This window comes from Lygodium microphyllum, chromosome 21, assembly GCF_053477565.2.
Source record: "Lygodium microphyllum isolate KBCC chromosome 21, Lygodium_microphyllum_v1.1.10, whole genome shotgun sequence".
Classification (NCBI taxonomy): domain Eukaryota; kingdom Viridiplantae; phylum Streptophyta; class Polypodiopsida; order Schizaeales; family Lygodiaceae; genus Lygodium; species Lygodium microphyllum.
The window spans coordinates 97,727,049-97,745,233 of NC_141155.1; the positions used below are offsets into that span (position 1 = coordinate 97,727,049).

The following is an 18,185-nucleotide window of genomic DNA, read 5'->3' on the forward strand; positions in this document are numbered from 1 at the left end:
TCTCTTTCTAGTTGTGATCCATCCAAAGCCTGAAACCTTTGACCACTGCTTCAAAGCCTCACTTGTGGCATCAAACCATTAGATAGATGAGCCCTACTTCCAGATCAATCAGAGCTTCCCACTGGTAGTACCCTGTGTCTCTACCATATGCTTTGTTTTTTCCAACTGAGGATGGCAAATTTTTGGTTGTTCTTGCAAATGCATCTAATAAGTCTTTTCTTGAACAAGTCATGGATAACATCTTGGGCCTCCCTCAATCACCACCTCTTGCATGTATATTCCAGCAACATGGGGGGCTACAAGCATGAGGGTTTTGTGGGGGTCCTAGTGGCTCAACAGAGCCCAGAAAATCCCAACTAGTTTCAGGGTACTGTAGATGCTGTCAGGTAGTACCTATGGCTTTTTGAGGAGCAGCAAGTCATGGAGTTCCTTAACTTGGCAGGAGATCATCTCTATCGAATGGACTACCAGAAGTTTATCCGGGTTCATAGAGAGACAAATGCAAACATCACAGTAGCAGCATTGTCAATGGATGAGAAAAGGGCTACAACATTCGGACTGATGAACATTGATTCTGAGGGTTGTATAGTGGAGTTTGCTGAGAAACTGCTGAGAAACCAAAAGGCGAATTCCTAAAGGCTATGAAGGTAGACACCATAGTTTTAGGATTGGATGAGGAGAGAGCAAAAGAACTTCCATATATCGCCAGTATGGGGATATATGTTGTCAGCAAAGATGCAATGATCAAGCTATTGCGAGATGATTTTCCACAAGAAAATGATTTTGGCAGTGAGGTCATCCCTGGTGCTACATCTATTGGGATGAAGGTGCAAGCTTATTTGTTTGATGGGTACTGGGAAGACATTGGAACCATTAAAGCATTCTACAATGCTAATTTGGGAATCACCAAGAAACCTCTTCCGGACTTCAGTTTCTATGATCAATCAGCTCCAATTTACACTCAGGCCCGATTTCTGCCTCCTTCAAAGATGACGTTGATGTTAATGACAGTGTTATTGGAGAAGGGTGCATTATCAAGAACTATAAAATTCACCATTCAGTGGTTGGACTATGGCGTGGATTGCTAAAGGGGCTATCATTGAAGATGCTCTTCTTATGGGTGCTAATTATTATGAGACAGATGAGCAATGAGATGTTCTTAGATCCAAGGGCAGTATTCCAATTGGCATTGGGCACAACTCACACATCTTTGGCCATCTTTTTTATTGCAGCCGAACTGTTATATTTGCAAAGCAGGAGGGAAGCGCTCTGGAAACTAGTGCAAAATTACTAGAGTCCTTGGCTCTGAGCATTGACATCAGCACCCTCCTGGAAATCAAGGCCGCTCTCAGCAACTCTGATGGTGCCGTCCTGTCTAGTTAGGATGGCAGTAGCTCCCCCAGGTGAAGTTATGCCACTTCTTCCGCCCATGGCCATCAAAAAGGGAAGAAGGGCCTTTGCCAGGACTGTCCAGGTCACCTCCTCTTCGACCTTGCATCCTGCCTCACAGCCGTGATTCATTCATCACAGGCAGGAAGCGTTCTAGTTTTATCGTTTCCTGTCAATTATCTACAACCACATCATCAACAAGGGACATTGGACAGAGGACATGCGGGAGGATGCACTGGAGCCTGCAGACTTGAACAACCACACCCTCTTGCAGGACTCTGCCATTGCAGCTTAGAGCATCACCTTGGTAGCTGCAGGGCTTAATGGCAGCATTCCGCCTACGCTAGCAAGCTTTCTTCCTTACAGAAATTGGATCTTAGCTCCAACAAACTTGTGGGAACCCTCCATGTGGATCTTGGCATGCAATAGCCCATCTTTGGAGGTCCTGTATTTGCGCATCAACACTATCACAGGTCCCATACCTTCTTCTATTTGGAACCTCTATGGGCAAGTAGTGGAGCTTCATCTAGATCACAAATGTTCTCTTTGGGATCTTTCCCTCTCCAACCACTACGAATACAAAATGCTCTTGCAGAAGCTCGATGTGGACAGCAACGAGCTCTCGGGTTCCATATCCTCCTTTCTAGGGGACTTCAAGAACTTGAGTGAGATTCTCCAATGGTATGAGTGTGGGGGCAAGCTTGTTTACAGGCAATCCTGGCTCTATGGACCTCCACTATCCATAGCATGCAGTGTCAGTTTGGTGGTTTGCTCCTAAATACATCCAAAGCTTCAATGCAAACTCCAAGAAGGCTGCCATCTCTGGTACCCCTTGATTCATGTGGCCTTTCAATGCTGTACCTTTCATGATGTACCTGTGCACCTGAGTAACTAGGGTTCCTGAACTAAAAAGAAACTAAAACTAGAGGGAGGAGAGAGAGAGAAGGAGGATCAAAGACCGAAGCTCTGATACCAACTGTAATGAAGGAGACCTAAGAGAGAGAAGGAGAGAAGGGAGAGACTGCAGAGAGAAGAGAGAAAGAGGAAGAAGATGAAAGAAGAAGAGAGAGAAAGACTAGCAGAAGAGAGGGAAAGATAGAAAAAGAGAGAGAAAGGAGGGAAGCCATGAAAGCTAGGAGGAAGGAGAAAAGAGATTTGATTATTGATAAACTGATGCCCTAATTGGGTCTCTCAACACCTTACATACCCTGTCAATATAACTGGGTATTCCCATGCTAATCCGTGTCCTACCTGTCTATCCCCACTCTTTTACAAACCTAAATGTAGAAATATGGCTCCTATAATGCACAAGTGAATAGGCCATGTTGGTATTCAAAATCCATGTTATGTACCCCAAGCTACTACAAAGGTAACACCTTGGTGTGGCTGCCTAAACTCACAAGTAGCACGCGTGATCTTCAATCTCATGCTCCAAAAACAAAGGCCGAAAAACATAAATCAAAACAAAGAAAGAGAAAAATCAAAAGAAAGTGTGCTCAATCCATGAGTGTTCCAATGGTCTATCAACCCAAAGCTCAGCCAAGCATCCATGAGCAATCACTCATGAATGAGCTTCCACCTAATGACTCTAAGATGATCACCATTGCAAAAACTAATAACAAGGTGTCAACCGAAATTCAAACTTCTCCAACCAAGCTCCCCAAACCCAATGAGAATCCCAAGGTGGAAATGCCACATACCAACTTGTCCAGTCCAACTAAACCAAAGCCACCTCGATAGACCTTAAGCCACCGCAACAATGACAATCCATTCATGAAGTGGCTTCCAACATGGCCATAAACACAAGGGATGACTTAATAGTGTGCATGCAATGATTGGACTCAACTCTCATGTTGTTTGCTAGAAGTTACAAACATTTGAACCTAGGCCTACTTGACGAACCCATAGCAAATGAGATATGTCCCTTGCCGTGTTCTTAGGAAGAATACAAATTCATATTCACTAAGGCCTCCACCATTTCTGAAGAGATGATTTCCAATGAAATCTCAAGAGAGCAGGCCTTAAGCCAATGCATGGTCACCTCCTACAAGAAGAGCAAAATTCCACACCACCACAGGAACTTTCTGAGCTCTAAAAATTAGTTGAGTTTGTATCTAATGTTTTACACATGTGGTGTACTTTGCACATTTCATGGGCTCAAGAGGATTACCAAACCATGACCAATGTGGAGCAATGATGAGCCATCAATACTTTTGAGTATGACCATACATATGTGGTCCCAACTTCATTTAGGGTATTAGTCATGACGTGAAATCAATCATTAGAGGACAATGCCATGCTACATCCATACTTGGATAGGATCCTAACTAAGGAGGAACTCCACATTGCAAGCCAAATCAACTCAGTGACGTCTTGAGTGATATATTAACTTATATCACACAACTAGGTATTTGTCCACTGGATATGGATTGTTATGCAACCCTAGAGTATAACCTAAGGTTTTATTACTAGCTCTTGAAAAAGCAAAACACACCACAAATGCACTAAAGGCCCTTATACCTTTACTTCCACAATCCTAGGAAGGATTTTTATCATTTCCAAGGAGAAGGGAATAAAGTGGAAGGTGAATGAAAAAATCGAAATAGGAGTCGAACTTCAAAGAAAAGGATGAATTGAATTTTCTTCTTCAATTAGTAAAAATGCTCCATGAATTTCTTGTGTGAAATGTATGAACCAGTAGATGTGGAAATTCTCATTCATGAGTTATACATTTAATCATCTGATGTAGTGTTTTTCTAATCACTTTACCTTACATGCAAGAAATGTCATTTAAGGAGAACTATTTGTGGGCTGTTGTGTGGTGAAGGAACCCAAATGGCAGGGCAAGAGGATAAAGTCAACAAGCTCCCATTCTGTGAGGAGAAACAAAAAGATACGGTTTAGTCATGGAGATATGCATGTTCAACCAACTAAGATACTACAAGATCTATAATTTGGGGGGTTGATGACATCTGAAGAGGCCATTAGGCGAATAATAGAACAATGCAACCTTACCAAGTACTTGGATAAGGTGGAACAAGATATTGACCATAGAAAATGCATTGAGTTCACAAGGAACTTTGATGCCTAGAAGAACAATGGCACGATAACAATCAAACAAGTAGATACCAGCAAGGATGGAAGTTGAACTTAGCCCAAAGATTTGGAGAAGGTATTGGGACTAGTGGACAAGCCAGAGAAGAGGCCAAAGAGGAACATCTATGGGATGTTGGGAATTGATAAAAAGAAGGTCTACACAAACGACAAAATCATCTTGGCTTATATCCTCGATCCCACCATCCAACTACAAGTGAAGATGATCAACAACCTCTTCTCAAGTCAAAGGTATAATGCCCTCATGAATAGAATAGGAATGCCATTTCTTGAGAGCCATGCAGCAAACACACTACTGGATGAGATGAACTGGAATGCCTACATCTGAAAAACAATCTACACACTAGCAAAGGTGCTAGCAACAATGCCAAGGGTAGTAGTGGGAGAGTCTCTAGCTTCCACAATGGAGTTAGGTAGGAAAAAACCATCTTCCAAGGCATCAACCATAGGTTTTGGAGGGGTCCTAATGGCTATAATCCACACAATTTAGTGTCCATAGATCTAAATACCGCCTGTCAAAAGTTACACATGAACTTCGAATCTCTATCATGTACAATCACCCATGGTAATCCATGTAATATAAAGATCTACTCTATAAATTGATTAGCCACCTATGAAGTAATGAATTGTGTCTTGGTAAGAATAAAATGGGCTAGCTTGGTGAGCCTATCCATCACTACATAGATACTATTCCATTCCCTTTTGGTAGTAGGCAAACTAGTAATAAATTCCATGGTAATGTGCATCCACTTGCCCTCAAGAATAGGTAGTGGGGGCTGCAACAAACCACCTAGCTTATGGGTGTTGTTCTTATTCTATTGACAAGACATACACTTCATAACAAAATCTTTAAATTCTTTCCATAGTTCTTTCTGATAAAAGCTTTTTTTGATCTTATCATAGGTTTTAAAAACTCCAAAATGTCCCATCTAAAGGTGAAGAATGCAACTCCTCCATAATTTTTCATGTAAAAGAAGAACTAAAGGGAATAACAATACTGCCATTTAACCAAATTAGGCCATTTTTAAGTTAATAATGTGAGTGAAACTCCATGAGACCTTTTTGCAATTTTTGAAAAACATGGTTGAGCTCATTATACAAAAGATAAGCTTCCTGTAATTCTTCAATCCAGTCACTATATATCTTTGTCATAGTTGAAACTTTACATGTCCACATGTGAGAAAGAGAATCAGCTACAACATCGTCTTTGCCCCTCATATGAGTGATGTCAAAATCATAATTTTTGTAGAGTAGTTATCCACCTATACTATTTAGGAGTGAGATTGGACTAAGTGAGGGAATACTTACTTTAGGACCCTATGATCACTTTGAACTCTAAATCAACTACTATATAAATAATGGTGCCACTTCTTTATCGCATGTAAGATATCCAACATCTCTTGGTCATAGACATTCATAGCCATTTTTTTATCTGTAAGTTTGCGACTTACAAAGGAAATAATGCCATACTCTAGAAACAAAATAGCCCCTATGCCACAGCCACTAGCATCACACTATATGGTAAACTCTTTCAAAAAATCCGGGCATACTAGAATAGAAGTATAAGTATGAAATTCCTTCTGGTTGAAGCTACTATCTACAAGTGCATCCCAAAAGAAAAATTCCTTCTTCAATCTCCTAGTCTGTCAAAGGAGCTACAATAACTGCATAATGCCTAATGAATCAGCAATAAAATGATGGTAGACCAAGAAACCCTCTAAGTGAAATAGTGCTAATAGGCTTTGGCCAATCTTTAGCACACTGCACCTTCTTAGGGTCAGCCTCCTATATCCCTTTTTCACTAACAATATGGCCTAAATACTCCACCTTAGTCTACATGAAGAGCACTCCTTCTCCTTAGAAAAGAGTCTATGATGCCTTACTATATCAAAAACCTTCCTCATATGTGATAAATGGTCCTATAGAGCCTTACTATAAATCAATATGTCATCAAAGAAGACTAAGACAAATTGGAAGAGGAAAGGTTTGTTGAGATGGCATTGAGCTCAACACATGCAAACATTGATAATGGAATGCCTAGATAGATGGGTTTGCACATCTACACTTAACATATTGATGGTCATTTATGATCCTCACATAGCCACTAACTTATCACTTATTATATTTATTTTGTTACTCCTACCTATAGCTGGCAAAGTTATAGCGCTAATCAATTAGTATAGTCAATTATGCACTATTTGACTTGGCAGGTACTTGCCTTTATGTTGTATATTATCTATACTTTGTGTACATTGTATTGTGTATGGAACAAAAAGGAAAAACCAATAAGAAAACATTTTTTGCCTCCATCTCTCTTCTTATGTGCTTGAATTAGCTTTCTCTTGTATGTATGGTGTGTGTTTGGTGCAACAGCTTAAGTACGTCCCCCCCACCACGTGGTTCTTGATATGGTATCCGAGTGGCACAATTAAGAGAGTCTGGTTTTGAAGGCTGAAGTGAAGGAGAAGAAGCAAGGATTCGAGCAAGCAAGCAATTGGTAAGAAGCTCTCCCATTCTTTCACTCTTTCTCTTGGATAGTGCCTATGGAGACATCGAAAGCAAGGCAAAGTGAAAATCTCATATTCTTGTTAGATTTGATGTGCAAGTAGAGCACTGTATATTCCGCAAACCAAAATTTTAATTTCAAAAATTTCTTCTCTCTTGACATATAGTTGTATTGTATAGTTGACACACACACATATAACTTTCGCAACATGGAAAATGGTAAGCAAATATTTTGTGTGTGTATGTGTGCGCGCGCGTGCGTGCACGTAATGCCATGCAATGGTAGCAAGTTAGAGGAAATAAAAGGGTGGTGGCAGCAAAACGAGTAGAAGGAAACGACAACAAATTTGAAATGGATAAAGGTGACTACAATATCTTGGAAGTCCTCTCTCTCTCTCTCTCTCTCTCTCTCTCTCTCTCTCTCTCTCTCTCTCTCTCTCTCTCTCTCTCTCTCTCTCTCTCTCTCTCTCTCTCTCTCTCTCTCTCTCTCTCTCTCTCTCTCTCTGTGCAACACCACCTTGTGCTACTAGGCCAAAGGAAATAGAAGGGTGGTGGCAACAAGCAAAATGGGCAAAGGGCAATGGCAAAAGGTGAAATGGATGAAGGCGATAACAACAAGCTGGAAGTCCTCTCACTCTCACTCACTCACTCACTCACTCACTCACACACACTCTCTCTCTCTATATATATATATATATATATATATATATATATATATATATATATATATATATATATATATATATATATATATATAAAATTCCATGCAATGGTATCAAATTCCATGCAATGATAGGCCAAAGGAAATAGAAGGGTACTGGCAGCCAACTGGCGAAATAATTGAAGGTGGGCTCAGGTAGTACTCTCTCTCTCTCTCTTTATATATATATATGTGTGTGTGTGTGTGTGTGTGTGTAGTTGGTTAGGATGAGTAGAGAGGTGGCAGAGACTTGCTCTCTCTCTTTGTAGCACCAAGTAGACATGTCTTAGAGTGATAGGCCTAGCTATGGTTTTGGCGATGGAGTGGCGAGCAAGGTAGAGAAAGTATGAGCAATGGTAAACGTGTGGTGGTGGGCCATCAAAACATGGATGAGAGAGATAGGTTTAATTTAGTTTACTAATAAACTACTTTTAAATGTAATATAAGATTAATGCGCAAGAGAGAGAAAGAGAGAGAGAGAGAGAGAGAGAGAGAGAGAGGGGGCACATGAAGTGTAAGTTTCTAATCCAGTAGCAAGGATGGCAACTCTATTGTAAACAATGTTTCAGGAACATATTGGCTACCTATCGAATGTCTATTGAAGGGTTGGAAAGATGATTAAGGGCACATGAGCCTAAGGACAATAGGTGGTCAAAAAGTTATAGAAGATTATACATGGTATTCTGTCATTTGTTTCTTACTTTATATTGATGCTTATCAAAAAACATAAGGGGGCTTTACAATTCGGTAGTAGATAACTAACAAATACCTAAATGATAAGGAGAGAAGTGAATCTTTATGGGGTGTGCCATTGAATCATCTTAATTTGGCTTGCCAATTGAAATTATATTGCTCATGTGCCCTTGGTGAGAGAAAGAGTTTGAGGGTCTTTTTAAAATGTAATTAGAGGGTAGAGAGAGAGAGAGAGAGGAGGTGGATGCTACAAAAGAGGGAGGTGTCAACTAGCAAGCAAGTGGTAGCTAGCAAAGAGGAGATAGCGGTCACAATGAGGGGATAGGTGGTGGCCAATAGACGTGCGCACGCGCACGCGCACACACACATAGAAACACAGGGAGAGAGAGAGAGGGAGAGCTACATTTGCTCTAAACAAATTTAGGGTCTTTGAGCATGTGTGGGAGGGAGGAAGAGAGAGAGAAAGGAGAGAGAGAGAGAGAGAGAGAGAGAGAGAGAGAGAGAAGAAGAAGAAAAGAGAGGAGAGAGAGAGAAGGAAGAGAGGGAGAGAGAGACGAGAGAGATAGGGGAGAGAGAGAGAGAGAGAGAGAGAGAGAGACAAAGAGAAAAAGATATATTAATGTCTACAAAAGGCCAATGTAGCCTATGAGGCAAAACCAAAGTACATCTTTTTTCAATATCACCTCATCACAAAAGTGCAAGAAAAATGCATTTTAGTATAAGGCAAACACCTAAAGATCTCTATGTCTAAAAAACTGAAAGTATAAAATGTGTAGTTATAATAGCTCCTCTCTAAATGTCAAGATCAATGCATGATCCCAACCATGATGTGATCCAGGGCTATCTACTAATCTATCAAGGGGTGAATCTCCTATGTCTCATAATGGTGGCTCTAATTTGACTATAGTATGGGCTTCTCAATCATTGGCCACATGATCAAGGTCGCCATGCTCGACAAAGTGCAATGGCACTGTCTAGTGTGACTCTATGGCATGGAGTAAGGGTAGATGGATTTGTGTCTACTAAGCTAGTAGCGCATTTGGGGTTTGGGGTGCGATCTATGAAAGAAATCCATCACTGCTCTCTACCTGGGTCCCTTTGGGCGAGCTGGCCTCCTCTCTTGTAGTAGTGATATGCAGTGCCTTTGGAGCTCCAAGTGGAAAATCCCTAAACATCTCTACTCCTCATGCTCTGTGACATGACGAAGAGGTCAAAATCCCTCACAAAAAAGGTAGTGATACCTTCCCTACATGTCATAGTACATTATACATCTAGATATATAGTGCTCCTCCATCTCAGGCTCTCTCTATCACAAGGGTAGCATATCCTATCGTCCATTGGAATATCTATCCATATGCATATCTCTATCCTCAATTGATGGGAGGAAGTGTGCATCTGTCCAATAACAACTCACATGTTGTGGAACATGTGTGTATCCATATATTGTGGTTGGACAATAAATCCATCCTTAGAGAGGTGTACGGAATGGCTTTAGTAAAACTCCATCTTCAGTCCTAGAGGAAGTGGCCACCTTGTCTCAACACTCATGGAATTGACCCTAATGACTAAATTTAGTTCATATCAACTGAGAGGGAGTGTAGGATAGTCCAAGCTATAGTTAAAGGGTGGGAGCTAGTTGATGTCTAGACCATGTAAGCTCATCCAAGAGACCATTTGTGAGTATCAACAATCCCTCTCATCTGCTTTTGCTAGCAATTTGGAGAGATAGAGAAAGAGATAAGGGGGGGAGAGAGAGAGAGAGAGGAGAGATAGATAAAAGAGAGAGAAGAGAAAAGATAAAGGAGAGAGAAGAGAGAATGGAGAGTTAGAAGAAGGAGAGAGGGGGGATGAAGAAGAAAAGAGACATAGAGAGAGAGAGAGAGAGAGAGGTGTTATCAAGGAGACTTAATACATACATACATACATACATACATGTAGAGAGGAGAGAGAGACCTTGTATTTATTTGGAGGAATAAAAAAAAGAAGTCCATTATCTTATGTGTGAAGCTCATGTAGATCAAGGAGCATATAGCTACAAAGAGGTGCACATACACACACACATACACAAGAAGAGAGAGAGAGAGAGAGAGAGAGAGAGAGAGAGAGAGAGAGAAGAGAAAAATAGGGGGAGAGAGAGAGGGAAAGAGCAAAGAGAAAAGAAAAGTGAGAGATATGTAAGAGAGATAAAATAAGAAGAGAGAAAAAGGTTAAAAGGAGAGACCGTTTCGGGCCCCATTTTAGAGCTGCAAAGTTGGGGACAACAGTTTCAGGGTATGCTACGATTTCAATTGTATTGACCAAAAGTGGATGCATAGGTTACAAATTTCAAATTTGTAATTTGTTAGGTGTTTTCCAGGAAGCAAGTATAGGTTTTATCTATAAGCAGGTTGCATATTATATGTATTGTTGAGCAATCAGTGAAAAAGAACGCTTGGCATATTGCTGTGCACTTGTTGTAAAAGATTGCAAAAGACTTGCTTGCTATTTTGTGTCATTTTTGTGATAATGGCAGAGAAAAATGGAAATCCCATCATTGAGAAGCTAGAAAAGAACAACTACCCCTCATGGAAGTTCCATGTATGAACTTTCTCATTGGAAAGGGTCTTTATGAGAGTTCGTTTCAGGTGAAGAAATGGAGCTAGAGCTTAGCATCCCTACAACTGCAGATGAATTAAAGGCATGGAAAGAATGGAATGCAAAAGACAAGAAGGCGATGTATTGGCTACCTACAGTTGTTTGATAATACTATGCTGAGACATAAAAAATGCAGAAACTTCACATGCAACTTGGACAATTTTTAAGAATATGTTTTCAGTAAATACAAAGGCATGAAAGATTCAACTCAAGCAAGAGTCAAATACCTTGAAGAAAGGAAAAATGTATGTCAATGAGTATGTTTTGAAGGTGAGGAGTATTGGAGATGCTTTAGCAACAATTGTTGCAATGCCTAATGCTAATGATTTGGTTTCACCTACTTTGAATGGTCTTAATAATGAGAAGGTTTGGAAATCATTTGTCACTTTTGTATATGTATAGAAGCCATTTCAAGATTTTGATGAGTTGGTCTCTCTCGTGATTATCGAAGAGATCAATATACAAGGTGACTCATCTGAAAGAAATGGTGAACAGGTCTAAGCATTTTACTCAAGTTCAAGAAGGGATGTGGTAGATTCTTATTGAGAGGTCATGGCATGGAACATGCTAGTGATAACTAGCAAAACATGTTAAATCGGCAATTTGGTGAAATGTAGGTTTCAAGAGGTCATGGAAACTTTAGAGGCAGGGGGAGCTCTAGAGAAAGAGGTGGGTGGCAGAACCAAGGTTCTAAAAATTCTACTATTTTTTGTCATTATTGTGGCAAATAGGTCATAATGCAGCTCATTGTTATGCTCAAAAGGATGATATCCGCAATGGTAAATTGCAGCAAGGAAACTATACATCATCTTCACAACAAAATGAAGACAAAAATGAGCATCTATTTGTTATGCAGCATATGATGAATGTTGTTATAGGAAAGGAAACACATGATGATGTATGATATGTGGATTTAGTACATCTAATCATATGACTAGTCATATTGAATGGTTTGGAGAGATGTATGACTTACAAAATCCAAGTTATGTGCAGATGGGTGATGATTCATAGCACCTAATTTTACACATTGGAAAGGTCCCCTTGTCCTTGCATGATGGCCAGACAAAGAGTTTGTCGGATGTATTACATGTGGCATCAATCACAAAGAATTTAATGTATGTTGGCCAAATAGTAAAGCAAGGGTTGCAGGCTTGATTTAATGCAAAAGGTTGTTTTGTAGAATACATTAATTATAAGTGCAAGTTGGTCACAAAAGGAAGTAGAGTTGGCTGCATGTACACTTTAAATGCTAGAATTCCTGTAATGAATAATGCTATGTATGCTAAAGGATTTCAGACATTGAAATATAGCATAAACGTATTGGACACGCAAATATGCAAAGGCTGAAATTAATGCAATCCAAAGGATTGGTTACAGGGTTGCTTGATTTTAGAGTTGCGGAATTTCATAAGGTGTGTGAAGCATGTCAGTTTAGCAAGTAGACAAGACAACATTTTTTGCATGATAAAGATGTGAGCAAAAATATACTTGATGTTGTGTGTATAGATGTTTGGGGGTCTGCACATAATGTATCTCTTGGTGGTAGCAAATACTTTGTCACATTTATTGATGATTGTTCAAGGAAGCTATGGGTATTTTTCATAAAGGAAACAAGCGACATATTTGAGCACTTCAAATCTTTTAAGATGGTTGTTGAAACAGAAACATGCTTGAAAGTTAAGTGCTTGAGATCAGATGGAGGGGGAGAGTACCTCTCTAATGAGTTTACTGGCTTCTTGAGGTCTCATGGGATAAAAAAGACAATTTACTTGTAGGTATACCCAATAGAAAAATGGGGTTGCAAAAAGAAAAAATTGGCATATTGGAGAAGTTGCACGGGCATTGATGGGGATGAAAAGAATATGCCAAAATATTTTTGGTTTGAAGCTATTCATACTGCCATCTATATTATGAACAGAACTTCCACACTTGCAGTTAAACTTGAAAGTGTTTGGTGTATTGCACATGTCCATGTACCAGATGAGCTGCGGAAAAAGCTTAATCCAAAGCCTAAAAAATGTATTTTTATTGGATACTCTTTAGAGAAGAAATGGTATCATTGTTATAACCCTATCACATGTGAGTTCAGAGTGAGTAGGGATGTTATTTTTTATGAGATAAGCAGTTGGTATGCATCTACTGGTGATGTATTAGATAATGATAATGATCATGATAGCTATATGCAAAAAGAAAAGCAAGAATCATGGAGCCTTAATGGTCTAGAAACATCGTATGGTACTATACCTATAGCTAGTCCCCTTGGTCTAAGAGACTAAGGAGTAACTCCAGGTGGATTTACAAGTGTTGCAAGTAAAGACAAAGGAAACAAAAAAGTGTTGGATGGTAATTATGTATCTACTAGTTATTTGGGATTTGATGGAGATTCTAGTGATTCAAAGAGTTTGGATGATGAGCTTGGTATTCCTTCAATTAGGGCACTAGGTGTACAAAGAGCACATAGTAATGTAAAGTCGGTCATGCTCATTGGGATGCAACAATGGATGAGGAGATGGCTACATTAAAAGCCAATAAGGCTTGGGATTTGGTACCCTTGCCTAAGGGCAAGAAAGTTATTGGTTGTAATTTGGTTTACAAAATCAAGCATAATGCAGATGGTTCAATTAGCAAGTATAATACTAGGCTAGTTGCAAAAGGCTATGCTTAAACATATGGCATCGATTATAAAGAGACATCTAGTCCAGTTGCTAGGATGGCAATGGTTAGATGCGTGATTGCTTTGGCAACAGCCGAAGGTTAGAGTTTGCAGCAAATGGATGTCAAGAATACCTTCTTGCATAGTGAATTGTAAGAAGAGGTATATTCGGAAGCAGCCAGTAGGTAATGAGGATTTAGAGCATCCCACATATGTATGCAGGTTAAAGAAGACACTCTATGGACTAAAGCAAGCACCTAAAGCATGGTCTGGCAACATCAGAGAGTATCTTATCTCAATATTGGCTTTTATATTTTTGATACTAATCACTCACTTTATGTGTGAGAAAGGGAGATGTAGGTTTGGTTATTATAGTCATCTATGTCGATGACTTGATAATTATAAGTGATAGTAACAATGGGATTAATAAAGGTTAAAAAAAATTTAACTACTCTATTTATAAATAAACAAATAGAAGCTCATATGAGAAATAGAGGAATCTTATAGGTGTTTAATAGGGTAATAAGCTGCAGTATTACAACAAATTACCTTGACATCCATGTGTGCTATTCCTATTTTACAAAACCCACTATGTATTAGCGGGTTTAACATCGCAATTATTTCCATGTTCAAAAGTGTCATTACGTGCACACTTCACTCCATGTTTCTTGAAAGGTGAGAAGGATCGAAGCTTGCACTTGGAGAACTATGGTGGGAGAACAAGAGCAAGAAAGAGAGAGACGAGAAATGGAAACTCCAATAATCACAACATGTGACCGGGCCTGTCACTGAAAAAATAAAGAATAAAGTGGCGGTGATGGGAGCCCACCACCTGAAGTGTGCAATGGCGGGTACTATCAGTGTAGTAATACACGGGCGGCTGGGCGAAGGCGCCTTTACCCCCAACAACCTCCCACTTAAAGGTGAATCTATCCCAGTGAGAAGTGAAAAGAAAAAAGAAAAGACATTACAATGTACACATGTACAACAGGATGAGGAAAAACATCATCTCATCCAATGCCCATCAATCTCCTAAGTGTTGGGGGTAAAGGCGCCTCTACCTGGCCACCTGTGTATTACTACACTGATAGTACCTGCCAGCGCATACTACAGGTGGTGGGCGCACGTCACATTCACTTTATTCTTTATTCTTTTAGTGATAGTTTGAATAAAGGAAGGCCTAGTCACACATGTGACTGTTGGAGTTCCCGTTTGGTCTCTCTCTCTTTCTTGCTCTTGCTCTCCCGCCATAGCTCTTCCAAGCAAGTTTCAATTCTTCTCACCTTTCAACTAGTATTAGAGCATGGATTCATGACTATTCGAGCTTGGTTCATTGCATCTTCAACTTCCTATTGATTACCTACACTCATTGGGTTTCCTTCCCGGCGGCAACCATAGCCGACTCTCTTGAGCTCCCGTCACTCCCCAACTTCCCGAGCACCTACTCGGCCCCTTGCTGGTTATAGGTCTACAGGTCTGAGAAGAGAAAGGGGGCAGTACCATTGAAGCTCTGGTGCTCCATATCTTAACATAGGCTTTATTGGGACACCTTAGCCTTGTTGTGTACCTTCTTTGGCACCCATTTGAGCTTCCTACTACTCTGACCAGCACAAAAACGTGACTAGTAACCCTAAGTAGATTTGTGCCATTTTTCCAAGTGCATTTACAGCACATGATTAGTTGTTTGATCTCCTCCAGCTCATTCTAGTCATTGGCGATCTCATTTGGGCACTATACACTTAGTTTATGCTTGGCATTTGATCCCGCGCCTTGGCATTGAGCATTGATGTGATTTACATCAGGTTTGGGACTATTATACATAGTTTATAGGTAGCCTATAGCAATGCTACATAAGTATTTTATGTCTAGACCACTTTGGCATTGGCATCGGTTGCCCGGTTGTCCCGAGTACTCCCCGAATGCTAGAGGAATGTATGCCTATGATATGAGATGCTTTTGGGGCTGGATTTGCTCAGTTATTGACTATTTTACACAATCCACAGGTAGCCCAAAATAGGGTAGCCCCTCGTCATTACACTTTATGCTCATGCTACATAGTCATTTGATGCTCGAGTATGCCTAGTTGGTGCCTATACATATGTGAAAGTATGCCTATGGTTTGTCTATGGATTTGAGCTTGGATTGAGCCACTGTTTGCTCAATTTTGGACATTGATTTTCTGTTAGAATATTCAAGGCTGAAGCTCTTTTGCTTATGTTTAGATATGCCTATTGCATGTCTTGGATGTATACATTGATGTAGTGACTCTCGGGGATCGACATATAGCTTGGATTTTCCCTCGAATCATTGGTTGAGCTTGAGCTCACTTTGCATAGCATTTGGATCTTTATCTTTTTTGTACTTATGGCACGTACTTTGCTTATGTTTGACCAATCTTGACGTGCTTGGCCTATGCCACTTCTACATGCCCATTATATTGTTTGGAGTTGGATGCTATTGAGCCTTACTTTGGCTTGATTGCCCAGAGCTTACTTTGGCTATTTCTCAGCTTACCAGAGTTACAATTTGGATGTACTTGATGTCTATGGATGCTATGTATGGATACTACACGGCCTATATGCTCATGAGGTCTTACTGATGCTTGATCTTGGATCTTCTGGCACTGGTGCTATCATATGCCCTTGTTGAGCTTCTTTGTTGATATTTATAGCTTTTGTGCCAATGGGAGCGTCTTGATACGCTTGACAGACATTGAGCAGGTGATTTATGCTACTTGAGCATTCAAATTCTTGAGACTGGGATCTTCACTTGGATGTTGCATGGTTGATATGCTATGGTCCTCACAAATGTACTTGGGCTGATTTGGGCTTTGCACTCTTTGATCATACACCTCTTTGTGTCAGGTCTTGCCAGTGTTGTGTATGCTTTTCCCTATTATACAGGGGGTGTGTCGACTTACTGACAAATTCATTTGACATGCTTGGGTGTTTTCTCGATGTCCGTATGACTGTCACATGCTGATTTATGCACGCGTGATGTCGATTATGCTTTGATAGTCAGTGATTGACTTGGTGCATTCATTTTGCCTACAGTTTGCTCTCATTGTACTTGGCTATAATTTATTACAACAAGCAGTTATGCATGGACTGATGTGAAATTTTCATGTTGAGTCATCCTGATTTTATGTACCAACAACTCCTCTGCCGGTTATTTCAGCATGTAAAAGTTTGCCTATCTCTAAATCTTTTAAACACCACCAACTTTTAAGCACAAAAGAAAAGTGCCAGAATTAGGAGACTTCAAAGTGATTTTGCAGTGGTGAACGCATAGCATCACAATGTGGCAAACTTATGCTTGCTAGAGGTGCCAAGGCTAGTAGCCTCTATCCTTTCGTAGTTGATGGGTTCTCTATTGACCATGTTTTGTCAGTGGGCTCCATCCCATATGTATCCCTTTGGCATGCCCGTTTGGGCCATATGTCCTTGAAGGGAATGAAAATGCTTTCTGGTTTGCAGTACTTACTACCCCTTGACTATGCATGTTTTGATTCATGTGACCATTGTCTTTATGACCGACAAACTAGGAATACGCATAAGAAGTCTCGTAGGATACGCATGAGTGAGCCCCTAGCATTGGTACATTCGGATGTCTGTGAGCTCAGTCCATGGGTGGTGCAAAGTATTTTGTGATGTTCATTGACGATTTTTAGCGTAAATTTTAGGCTTATCCCATTAAGCTGCTTAAGTCAGATGTCTTAGCTATGTTTCAAAGATGGCTTGCATGATTGAGAACCAGACTGGGCATAGGCTGTGACTTAGAACTGACAATGGGGGAGAATATGTGTCATGTGCCTTTAAGTAGCTATGTGACGAGAGGGGTATTAAGCATCAATTAATTGCCCCTTATACCCCACCCCAGAATGGTTTAGCCAAGCAGATGAATAGAACCAACTAGCAACGTGTACACGGTATGCTTAGCCATGTAGGCCTACCATTGAGCTTTTGGGCTGAGGTAGTCAGTACAATTGTGCATGTCATCAATAGATCACCTTCCAGTGGTTTGGATTTCCAAGTTGGTATGGACTGGGAAACCTCCGTCTTATGCGCATCTATGTGTCTTTGGATGTGAGGCATTCTACCATGTGCCCAAGGACAAGTGGACTAAGTTGGATCCTAAGAGTGTCAAATACATTTTCCTTGGCTATGGAGATGCAGGTGAGATGGGTTACCACCTCTGGGATCCACAGGCGTGGAAAGTCATCTGCAGCCATGATGTAGTTTTCAATGAAGACAAGATGCATAGGCAGCGTGAGAAGGTGGTGGAGATACGCATGGTTATAGACTAGGAGGCTTGATGCTAGGGGTTAGACTAGATCAATTGGGGGATCAATCATCTGCACTTACATCTTGCATACTTTGTATTCTAGGAGGAGCCACATGCTCCTGCACAACCAGTTGGACAGCCTGTAGCAGTAGTTGGTACACATGGCCAGGGTGTTGAACAAGATGCTAGGCATGCAGCAGAGCCTCCAACGAG

General features: G+C 40.4%; 1 pseudogene; it reads left to right on the plus strand.

Moving 5' to 3' along the window:
• The first annotated feature begins 252 nt into the window (after window positions 1-252).
• LOC148018331 (glucose-1-phosphate adenylyltransferase small subunit, chloroplastic pseudogene) lies at window positions 253-1,383 on the plus strand (annotated as a pseudogene).
• The last annotated feature ends 16,802 nt before the right edge of the window (window positions 1,384-18,185 follow it).